General features: G+C 44.1%; 1 protein-coding gene across 1 annotated transcript in view; it reads right to left on the bottom strand.

Annotated features, from left to right (window-relative positions):
• Positions 1-10,417, bottom strand: part of GNB4 (G protein subunit beta 4) — a 119,586-nt gene that overhangs the window by 66,267 nt on the left and 42,902 nt on the right. The gene's annotated exons all lie outside the window — the stretch shown is intronic.

A 10,417-nucleotide genomic window follows, 5' to 3' on the forward strand; every position in this document is an offset into this window, starting at 1 on the left:
GTGCAACTGAAGCAAGACAGAGCTTTTACTATTCTGTCAGCAGCTCTGCTTGTCTATAGGTGACCTTTCACAGTACCCGGTAATGGTGATCTTCCACCAGACAAGGCAGTGTCTTACATTAAATGCATCTGTGGTCTCTGTCTAATTCTTAACAGACAAGGGTCCAACCAGCATCACAAGAGACACTACCAACAACTGTTAACTGGCATCCTTGTTGTCAGCCTCAGCAGAAATTAAAGATGGAATGGCCATGGGGACCACATTCCTCCCACCCCCACAAAGGAAGACTCTAGGTCAGGGTTTAGTCAGGCTGGTGGGGGAAGAGAGCACTTTCTGTGCTTTATCAGCTGAACCTGTTCTGTTAAGAAACACCAGGCTTTGGTTTCCAGGGCTGTCAATACAGCGTCTTTCAGGCACCTTTAAATCCTTATGATTTATAATAGAAAAATCAAGGCAGAGAAAATGTAATAAAAGTAAAAGACTAAAACAAGGAAACTATCACTTGAAATCTGAAGAATCAGTGGCTGGAATGGAAGGTGAGAAACAAACTGATTGGCTTTTGAGGTCCAGTGTAATCACTGATTATGCAATCAAGTCAGTTCACTCTGCAGTTAGGTCTTGGAGTCTTGACTCCAGACTCTCCGGAGGGAGCCAGGTGAGGAGAACAACTGAGCAACCATTGCAGTGCCACTTGAGTGGAAGGAAGGAAGCTGTGAGAATATTATAAAATCTTTGTTCTGCAGGTAGTTCTGTGTGACAAAGGTATAGGACTGATGCAAATATGGAAAATGCTCAAAGAGCAGCTACCAAAACAAACAAACAAAAAAGCCATTTGACTAACTTTGCTCTCTTCAGAGAACGTAGATGAGCAGCAGCACAGAGTGATTATTACTGGGCCTCCCATTTTGAATATAACTTGCTAGTTCACAAAATTGATTCTGAAGTTCTCTTTGTGGATTTTCCTTTGGATTCTTGTCTCCAGATAGGAATTTGGGTTTAATACACACATGGAAGATTATGAGAGTCTGGCCTACGAATCCTGAAGATGCCCTCAGGGATCTTGGGGTACCACACAGGGGCTCCACTTTTTCAGGCTTGCAAATCTATTCCCAATTATTAATAGCAATTTCTGTGTATTACTTGTCTTTAGGGCATATTACCATATGCCCAACAGGATCCCTATTCCAAGGATTTTGCAGACTGTAGGCATGAGTGAGTACAATATTGTGCAAACAAGAACCACATCCATCAACACAGAGCAGTGGGTGATCATTTCAGGTGAGTTCTTGGGTGCTTCTTAAAGAAGAGGGGGCATAATATATGTTAATGGAAAATTCTGTTCTGGGCATATGGGGTGAAATGAATGAAGAAGACAATGCAGACAATCATGAAACACTTAAAGCAGAGGTAATAAACAGACAGTAATAATAATATCACCTAGTTCTTATATGGCATTTTTTATCAATAGATCTCAAAGCATTTCACAAAAGGATCCCCATTATACACATAGCGAAACGGAAGCATTTGGAGGTGAAATGACTTACTCAGCAGACTAGTGGCAGATCTGGGAATAAAATCAAGGCCTCCTGAGTCCCAGTCCAGTGCTTTATCCACTAGGAAAAACTCCCATAGAAGGGGTAGTGCAGGAATTGACATGGACAGAGTTATCAGAGGGTGTAGAATTATGGAGTACCATGAAGGTGAAGAGGAGAAATTTATTACTTAAAATGTTGACACCGTGTTTATATATCACGTTTAGTTTGCGCAAGCAATAGGCTTTGGCTGTGTACATTTCAATTGGCTTCCCATCTTCTTCCACTTGAAATGGTAGAAGCATGTAGAGCAGCATGCTTGTAATGTTTAGAAATTACAGTACTACCAACAACTGTTGTCCAAGCACAGTAAAAATACATCAAGGTATATTCTACATTTTTTTAAATGGAAGATTGTTTAATTTAGCTACTGGCCAATACTTTAGAAAATATCAATTCTTTATGAGCATATAAATTTGTAAACTATCATCACAGAACACAAATGAACAAATTTACACATCCAAAACCCTATTTCTTGCACAAACTAAATGTGATTTATGTTTAGCCTGTGGAACTCCAAGCTACAAGATGATATAGAGACAAATATGATTTAGTGAGATTAAAAAAGAAGTTAGCCATTTAAATGAATGAGAACAGCAGGAGTAGTTGCATTAACTAGGATAACAATGACAAAAAGCTATGAATCCTCATGCTTTGGGATAGAAACTAATCTCTAGCTGGGCTTGGGAAGACATTTTCCCTATGGCACACTACTGTATAACAGATGCATTATAGAAGTGTTTTGATTCCTCTGAGGTATCCAGTTATTAGTAAGTGTAAAAGACACTACTGAACTACAGGGTTCATTATTCAGGCTAGTATAGCAATTCAGGTTTTGCCACTGAAGAGATTTTATTTCTCTTAATTGAAAGGATTTTTGGTACAAGGGTTGAATTTTAGGATTCATGAATGAGAAAGTCCAATACCAGAGGCTAATTCTTCCAGGGCTAGAGAGAAACAAAGGCTGGTCTTAGCAAACTTTTCAACATGCTCTGCCACTGACACTCAGCTTTGAACAATATCAACCTTGTTCCTATGGCCCTGATCCTTCCTGAGGGTAAGGCTGCCAGTCACAATGAATTAGGGATGTTGAAAATAACATTGTGGCCTAGATTGCACTAATACATCATTTCAAATGTGATCTGAGACAGATTTAAAAGCAGGCTGTAAGCAATGAAAATGAATTCACTACAGTGCCCTCAATTAGGTGATCAAGTCCTTTACAAGGAGTCATCTGGGAAAAGCAGGTCAGGGTGGGAGGACGACCCATTTTGCAGTGCTGGTCTACGTTTACTTCTTAATGGTTTCCCTTTAGCTTTTAGCCAAAGTAAATGCATATGCTGTCCATTAAATGGGCTGGATGTCACCTAGATCTTTTTGAAACTCTGATAAACTAGAGGTTCAGAGATCCTCAAAGAAGCCTGGACTTGTACAACAGTTAGGACCCAACATTTAGGGATTATTTTAAGAGGGGTATAAAGAGGTGGGGTCTCACATTCTAGTCAAATGATATAGGATTTAAAGAACAAATGAAATAGTTTGTAGAATGTAATTGTAAAACAGGGTTGAACTTAAATAATACTTGCACATACACAGTGCTGTTTATTCAAAGATCTCAAACTGTTTACAATGGTGAATACCTTTCATAATCCACATTTTACACACGGGACAGTGAGGAACAAAGTTCTGTAAGTGACTTGCCAAGGGTGACCCAGTGAATCCATGGCAGAGCTGCCTGAAATCAAATCCAGGTCACCTGCCTCCCCTGCTCTTGAAACTAAATATACTACATAACATAACATTGCACTAGTCATGATAGGGTGCATCAGAAACAAAACATTTGAAACTGAGTATAAGAAACGTGAAAGTGACCAATCTTGTTCAGTCTCTGAAAGAATGAAATGCAAAAAGTAAAACAGCAAAAATATTACACAGAAATTTAAAAAAATTAATCTTTCAATTTTAATAAGCTATACTACCAATACTGAAAAGGAGTTTTATTAGTATTTGATTTTCTTCTGAACAGCACTTTCTAGCTTTTAATCCAGAGGTCCCCAAAGTGTGGGGCACCCCACCCCGGGGGCATAGAGAACTATCCAGGGGTGTGTGGCAGGGGCCTGGGCCAGCCCCCACGGGGGCAGAGAGGGAGCATCACCCAGGCCCCCTCTGCTCCATTCCAGCCCCCTGTTGCGTTCCCAGCTCCTAGCCCCACACCTGGCTTCGCTCCTGACCCCGCACCAGGCCCCCAGCCGTGGCTCCATTCCTGGCACAGGGCTGAGATTGGGGGCAAAGCCAGGAGTGAAGTAGCACCTGGCCGCAGGCCTGGCTGCCAGCCCTCACCACAGCTTTTAGTCCAGAACAGACAGAGCATGCGCAGCGGCAGCAGCAGCTTAAGCTTCCCACAAACACCCTCAACATCAGGACCGGTTCTAGGTACCAGCAAAGCAAGCACGCGCTTGGGGCGGCACATTTCCAGGGGTGGCATTCCAGCCATTTTTTTTTGTCAGGGCAATTGCGCTCTCAGAGCTGCGCCACTTAGATGGGGCGAGAGCACCACGCCCCCGGCCGCAGCGGGAAGGGGAAGCCCCAGCCCTGGGATGCTGAGCTACCAGGGCCCAGCTGCTACCTGGGGAGGAGAGGGTGAGTCCTGCCAGGGAGCTGGGGCTGTGCCACCTCATCTGCCCACTGGCTGCTGCGGTGCCTTGTGCCACCCCTTATAATAATAATAGGAGATATACCCATCTCCTAGAACTAGAAGGGACTTTGAAAGATCATTGAGTCCAGCCCCCTGCCTTCACTAGCAGGACCAAATACTGATTTTTGCCCCAGATCCCTAAGTGGCCCCCTCAAGGATTGAACTCACAACCCTGGGTTTAGCAGGCCAATGCTCAAACCACTGAGCTATCCCTCCCCCCTTATATTGGGGCTTCTCTGCATGGCCAGGCAGGGGAGCGGTTAAAGCCCCTGCAGGCGCTAGGAGAAGGTGACCTCACTCCCTCCACTTCCAGCGCCGCCTGTGAGCCCCAGCCCCACCTGAGCTTGAGGTGGCAAATTTTTTTGTTGGGGCAGCAAAAAACCTAGAGCCGGCCCTGCTCAACATTGTGTCTCAACCTTGACCTGAAGGAACCTCTTTGAACCAGTCAGTCACCTTGGCTCTGAGCTAAGACTGCAAAAAAGAAAGTCAATTAGAGCCAACTGTAGTGGCATTTTTGTACTGTGAATATGCATGCACTAGGAAATGGAGTGAGGCCATCAAGCATACTTCACATAATCCACCAAACAGCCTTAACATGGTAACAGGTTATAGTCACTATATATGACCCAGGCTGGATGGGCATCATTCCAGAGAGGAGCAGGGTTCTATAAACTATTACCAATGCCTCTGAGACATTCAAATCCCCATAATGTTGGCAAAGTAGAGGAATTTTTCACTCAGGTTTCTCTCAGTTGCCATGGGAGCACCTGCCCACCCTTCACCCTACTTGTGCTGAATGTGCATTTCCTTGGTCATGGAGAGGGATCCAGGTTCTGATTCAGGGACAATCGAGAAGTTTGATTTTTGTGACTTTTTGGCTTGTTGCTTCCTGCATTGGCCCACCTCAACCTGACCACATCCAACTCGCTAAACACAGCCATGGTGCCTTTGCCTAGCAGTCCAAATAATCTTGGCAGATGTAATAAGAAAAATAAAAGTCAAGATTTCCAAGCAGGATAAAAGCTCAATTGAAAATTAAAGCTTCTTAATGATGGAGAGTGAGTAACAGACAAAGATGAGTGATCAGAAACCAATGACGTTATAAAATGTTGTCTAAAGTGTGGTACATACTAGGTATATATTTTACGGCAAAGCTTAATGGTTCTGCCAGCACATCCATAATCTATTTACAGAAGCATTCACTGATGCCCATTGAAAAAATTCCAATTGATAAATTGCCAGAGTCAGTTGCTCTCTTCACTTGGTGGGTACTATAAACATAAGAATGTTTTAAGCGGAAATATTTTTAATATACCCAAACATTCACAGAAGCATCAATTCCCTCTTTGTTGCAGACAGCTACCTAGTAATTGGCATCCATTAGATGTTCAGTATCATCTTGGGGCAGGTAACTGCCCTCTAAATTAACTATTAGATAGCAGAGCCAGCAGTGACTGGGACTATATGGCCATGGGTGAAGAAAGTCAGAGGAGAGGTAAACTGAAAATATGGAGTCTTCATCTGTGGTGGGCTGTTAAAACTGGAGCTTCTTAATCTCTTTTAAATTCTGAGTAGCTGAAAATCTTTTCCTTTTAAATCCCATCAGCTTGACAGCTATGTTAAAAAAAATGCTTTTTTCCTGACAACTTGATTACCATATGAAGCACTAAAGGACAGCACTTCTAATCTTCCCATTTAGCAGGGAAACTTAATATTTACCATATTTCATGACATTTCCAAGGTCAATACAACAGCATATTTTCTCCTTAGAACTGTTAAAATGATTAATGTAGTGTTTTCAGTCAAACAAAATTTCAATTTTAAGATGCCAGATCAAATTCAACTCAGTTACACTGGTTTAAATCCAGAACAACTCCACTAAGAGCAGGATTTGGTTGGCTGTTTGCCTCACTGAAGTGAAGAACATTAGGTTTGATCCTACCTCATCAAGGACCTTTGCCATTAATTTCAGTGGGAGCAGAGATGATGTTAGAGAAAAATGTATATTTAAACTTGCTCACCTTACCCAGTTACAACTGCAGTGTGGGGCTTTGACAGTGAAAGGAGTATTTGGCTACTGCCCAGAATTGTTGCTTGTTCTCATCCAAGCAGGAAGCTAGGAACCTGAGCAGTAGCCCAGGCACAATACCCTCATCGATCTCTCCATTATTCCAGCTACAAGAATTAACAATAAAGAGTACAACCAAAGTCAAAGACATCATAGAGCCTTGGCTTATGTGCACACCTCGCCACTCTTAGTCATTCCCTTGATGCCTGAGAGAGAGGGGTAAGCTAATGGCCCTATCTTATATTCTTCCTAGTCCATTCTGGTTAGTGACCTATAATAGAAGATCAGAAATCCATACAAATGTCATTAGACAAAGGGTGGTAATGTGGCATTGTAACACAGTCAGGGCACTGTTGTACTAGAACAGTCACCCAGCACAATCATTTTGCCTGTACAGGTAGGCCCTACGGACTTGATTCTCCTCTCACACCAATGTTAATCTGGAGTAACTTCATTTAAGTCAGTGGCATTTACCTCCCCAGGCAAGACTAGTGAGCAGAATCAGGCCCCAAGATAACATATAGAATCAAGCCACCAGCTGTCAACTCTGGGGCCCAGTCCCAGAAAGCCTCTCCACCCCGCTATGGAGATTCCAATTTCCCAGAAGCCCCTTCCTTAATTTTTCCCCCACTCCTCCCTTCCCTGCTTTCTCCCATTAGTTCCAGTCCCCTTTTCTCTACCCCTGTTCCTCATTTTTGCTTTCCATCCATTTTCTTAGCAGATCTAGAAGTCTCGAGTTAACTGAGGGTTTTCAGTTTTCTTTGCCAAGAGCTGGTTCTGCTGTTTGGTCTCCCAGTGTCCTCAGACAGCACCTCCTGCTGGTTGCTCTCTGCACATTTCCATTACATGAGGTCACCAGGCATAGTCCCACCCCTTGAGCCCAGGCCAGGACAACTGCACTGATGGTCTCTGATGGTCTCCTTAATGAGCAGCCCTGATTCTACAAAGAGTAGGACTCTCTTCACCCTTTCCTCAGTGAAGCAACAGGAAGCAAAATCTTCCTTTTTCCCCCCTCCTTTCTTTAGAAGGGAGAACGTGTTTCTTAGCTCTGCATCTCCTGGCTTTTTGTGGTTTTAATCATATGCTGATTGTTTTAAGTTATGTGAGCTGTATGCCATAGTAGCTTCCCATCTGCCTCTTGATGTCATTCAGAGTAGCTCAATAAAGAGTTACATGGAGTGGGACCGCCTGTGCAGGAGACTGCCTCTCTCCCTGTGCACTCTGCAGACAGGTGATACCAGCTGGGCCTCACATTCAGCATTTTAATGGTGGCGAATGGATGGCAGGTCATTTTCTGTCATGGAGCATCCTAAACGCATCCACAAATACATGGATTTTTGATCTTGTGTTTTATAAGTAACTCTACCTTAACATAATTAATTACTCCCAAATAACCCATCATTGCCAAATCACCACAAAGATAAATCACTAGTAGGCATTTGAGACAGAATCAAGTTAACTATCTGCAATACTGATTGTTGAACTGATATTGGGTATTCACTTTTTTATAGGATGATTTCACTTCAGATCCTGCTACATGTCCAACATCGCCAAGTTATGACAAACATCAATTACGTTTTCTGTAGAGAGTTCCACTGTTTTACAGTCCTGATTAAATTCCACTTACAAGGCCTATGTGACAATCTAGCAGTGCCTTAACTGGTGGCTAAGACCCTGCAGCACCGTGCAAGGAAAATATCCCTACTAGTTTGTATCTGTCTCCTGCAGGACACAGTGCAGTTATTGTTTGTCTTCTTTCATGGTCAAATAGTTAAAATCAATGGGAGGATGTTCCCTCATTGCACGTGACTGGCAAAATATCAATGTGCATTGAAAACTGCTACTCTGCAACACTTCTGAAGAAGTCAGTCCTACATACAATCTTAGAGTAGCATAGATGGTCAGATGAACCGAGTGAAGTATTCTCAGTATAAGGGGAAGATTTTCCCAAGTGCTTGAGAATTTCAATTAAGTCCTTTATGATATAAGCAGTAAATTATGTGAGTGATGACCTTGACCCCACTCAAAACAAAAAAACCCAAGGCCTCAGCCAACAGTCCTGAGCTGTCATTTAACATGGCACTCTTACTATTAGCTTTTTCCTCTGCCCAATATTGTAAATTCATAAGGTATAGAGAGCGTCTCTGCACAGAGGTCCCCCATACTCTTGTGCTTTTAGTTTATTCTGGGCACAAACTCATCTCTGAATCTTTCTCTAGGTCGGCAACCAGGAACCGACAACTTCTGTGACCAATGATCAATTTTTTAATGTCTGTTTCTCAGTTTCCCCTCTGAAATCAAGGGGAAATTAATTAACTTCCTTAATAACATCTCTGTGAGTTAACGTTTATAAACAGATTGAAAGATGAAGGACTGGATTCACCTGTGCCCCAGGAAATATTCTCCTCTCTTAGGCAGGCAAGAGAATTGGCAGCTTCCAGGAAGCCTTCACTTGGATCAAGCCTTCTCTTTGTCAGACTCAGGGCCTGAGCCAGAGTCATTACTTCTATAGTCTGTCAGACTCATGCACATTTCCCAGTGTTCTTAAATAGTGCAGCTTGGAAAGCAAAACATGCTTTGTTTTAATAGTCCAAATCCCACTTGCTTCTTGTCTCTATGTGCCTCACAATATATTCTCTCAGAGCCGGATCCTCTGGTCCTTACACGTGAAGCAAAACTCCCACTGAAGCCATGAAGCTGCAGGATCAGCATCTTACAAGTTTGTTTGTTTAACAGGGTTCTCCGGGCTTACAGGAAAGAGGAGGACTACAGACAAACACTCCATTGCTAGGTTTCATCTTTACAAAAAGGAAGTTTAGAGAGGAAGGAAGTTAAGTTAACTAAAAGAAAAGCAACACCCTTTCCTGCCAGGCTGGTAGTTGTGGCTGTAGACACTTTTACAGAGGACACTGAATGAAAGTGTCTCTTGAAAAATACATGAGAATTGTTCATTTCTTTGCTGTGTTGGCATACTGTTGAAATAATTGCTAACTCTGGCAAACTAACACCAGAATGATATATATCTGTATGGATACATTTGGGCCAACATTTCAAATATAAGTCTCTAAAGCAGGGGTGGGCAAAGTTTTTGGCCCAAGGGCCACACTGGGGTTGCAAAACTGTATGGAAGGCCAGGTAGGGAAGGCTGTGCCTCCCAAAACAGCCTGGCCCCCGCCCCCTATCCACCCCCTCCCACTTCCTGCCCCCTGACTGCCCCCCTCAGAACCCCTGACCCATCCAACCCCCCCTCCTTGTCTCCTAACCACCCCCTCCCAGGACCCCCCCACCTCATCCCAGCCCCCTGCTCCCAGTCCCCTGACTGCCCCGACCCCTGTCCACACCCCAGCCCCCTGACAGGCCCCCCGGGACCCCATGCCTATCCAACCCCCCCATTCCCCATCCCCGACCCCTGTCCACACCCTTGCCCTGAGACACCCATGCTTATCCAGCCCCCCCACACACACGTTCCCTGACCACCCCCTAGAACCTCAGCCCCATCCAACCACCCCGTCTTCCCCCTGCCCCTTATCCGACCCCCCAGCCCCCTTACCATACTGCTCAGAGCAGGTCTGGGTGCCGCTCCGCCTGGCAGGAGCACACAGCCCCTGCGCAACAGCGGGCAGGTGGGACAGTGGGGGAGGGGCCAGGGGCTAGCCTCCCCAGCTCAAGGGCCAGGCAGGACGGTCCCGTGGACCATAGTTTGCCCACCTCTGCTCTAGAGTTAGGCACTTAGGTCTATATTTAGGGCACCTAACATTCCTAGTGGCCCAATATCAAGAGTTGCTGAGCGCCAGCTGCTCCCATTCACTTCAGTTTTGCTACCATAGTCTGAAAATATTAGCCTTGCATTCTAGGGAATTTCATGTATTAAATTTACATCTTATATAAAAGCCAGATGCAACACAGGGCAGTAGATCCAATCCTGGGGTCTTTACTCACATGCATAGACTCACTGACTACAACAGAACTACTTCAGTAACTAAGGTTTTCAGGATCCTGATCCACAAATCCTGGCTATGAGCCCAGGAATCAGCTTTTTTTAAAATGACATTTTTCATCCTG

Source organism: Mauremys mutica, chromosome 9 (assembly GCF_020497125.1).
Source record: "Mauremys mutica isolate MM-2020 ecotype Southern chromosome 9, ASM2049712v1, whole genome shotgun sequence".
Classification (NCBI taxonomy): Eukaryota; Metazoa; Chordata; order Testudines; family Geoemydidae; genus Mauremys; species Mauremys mutica.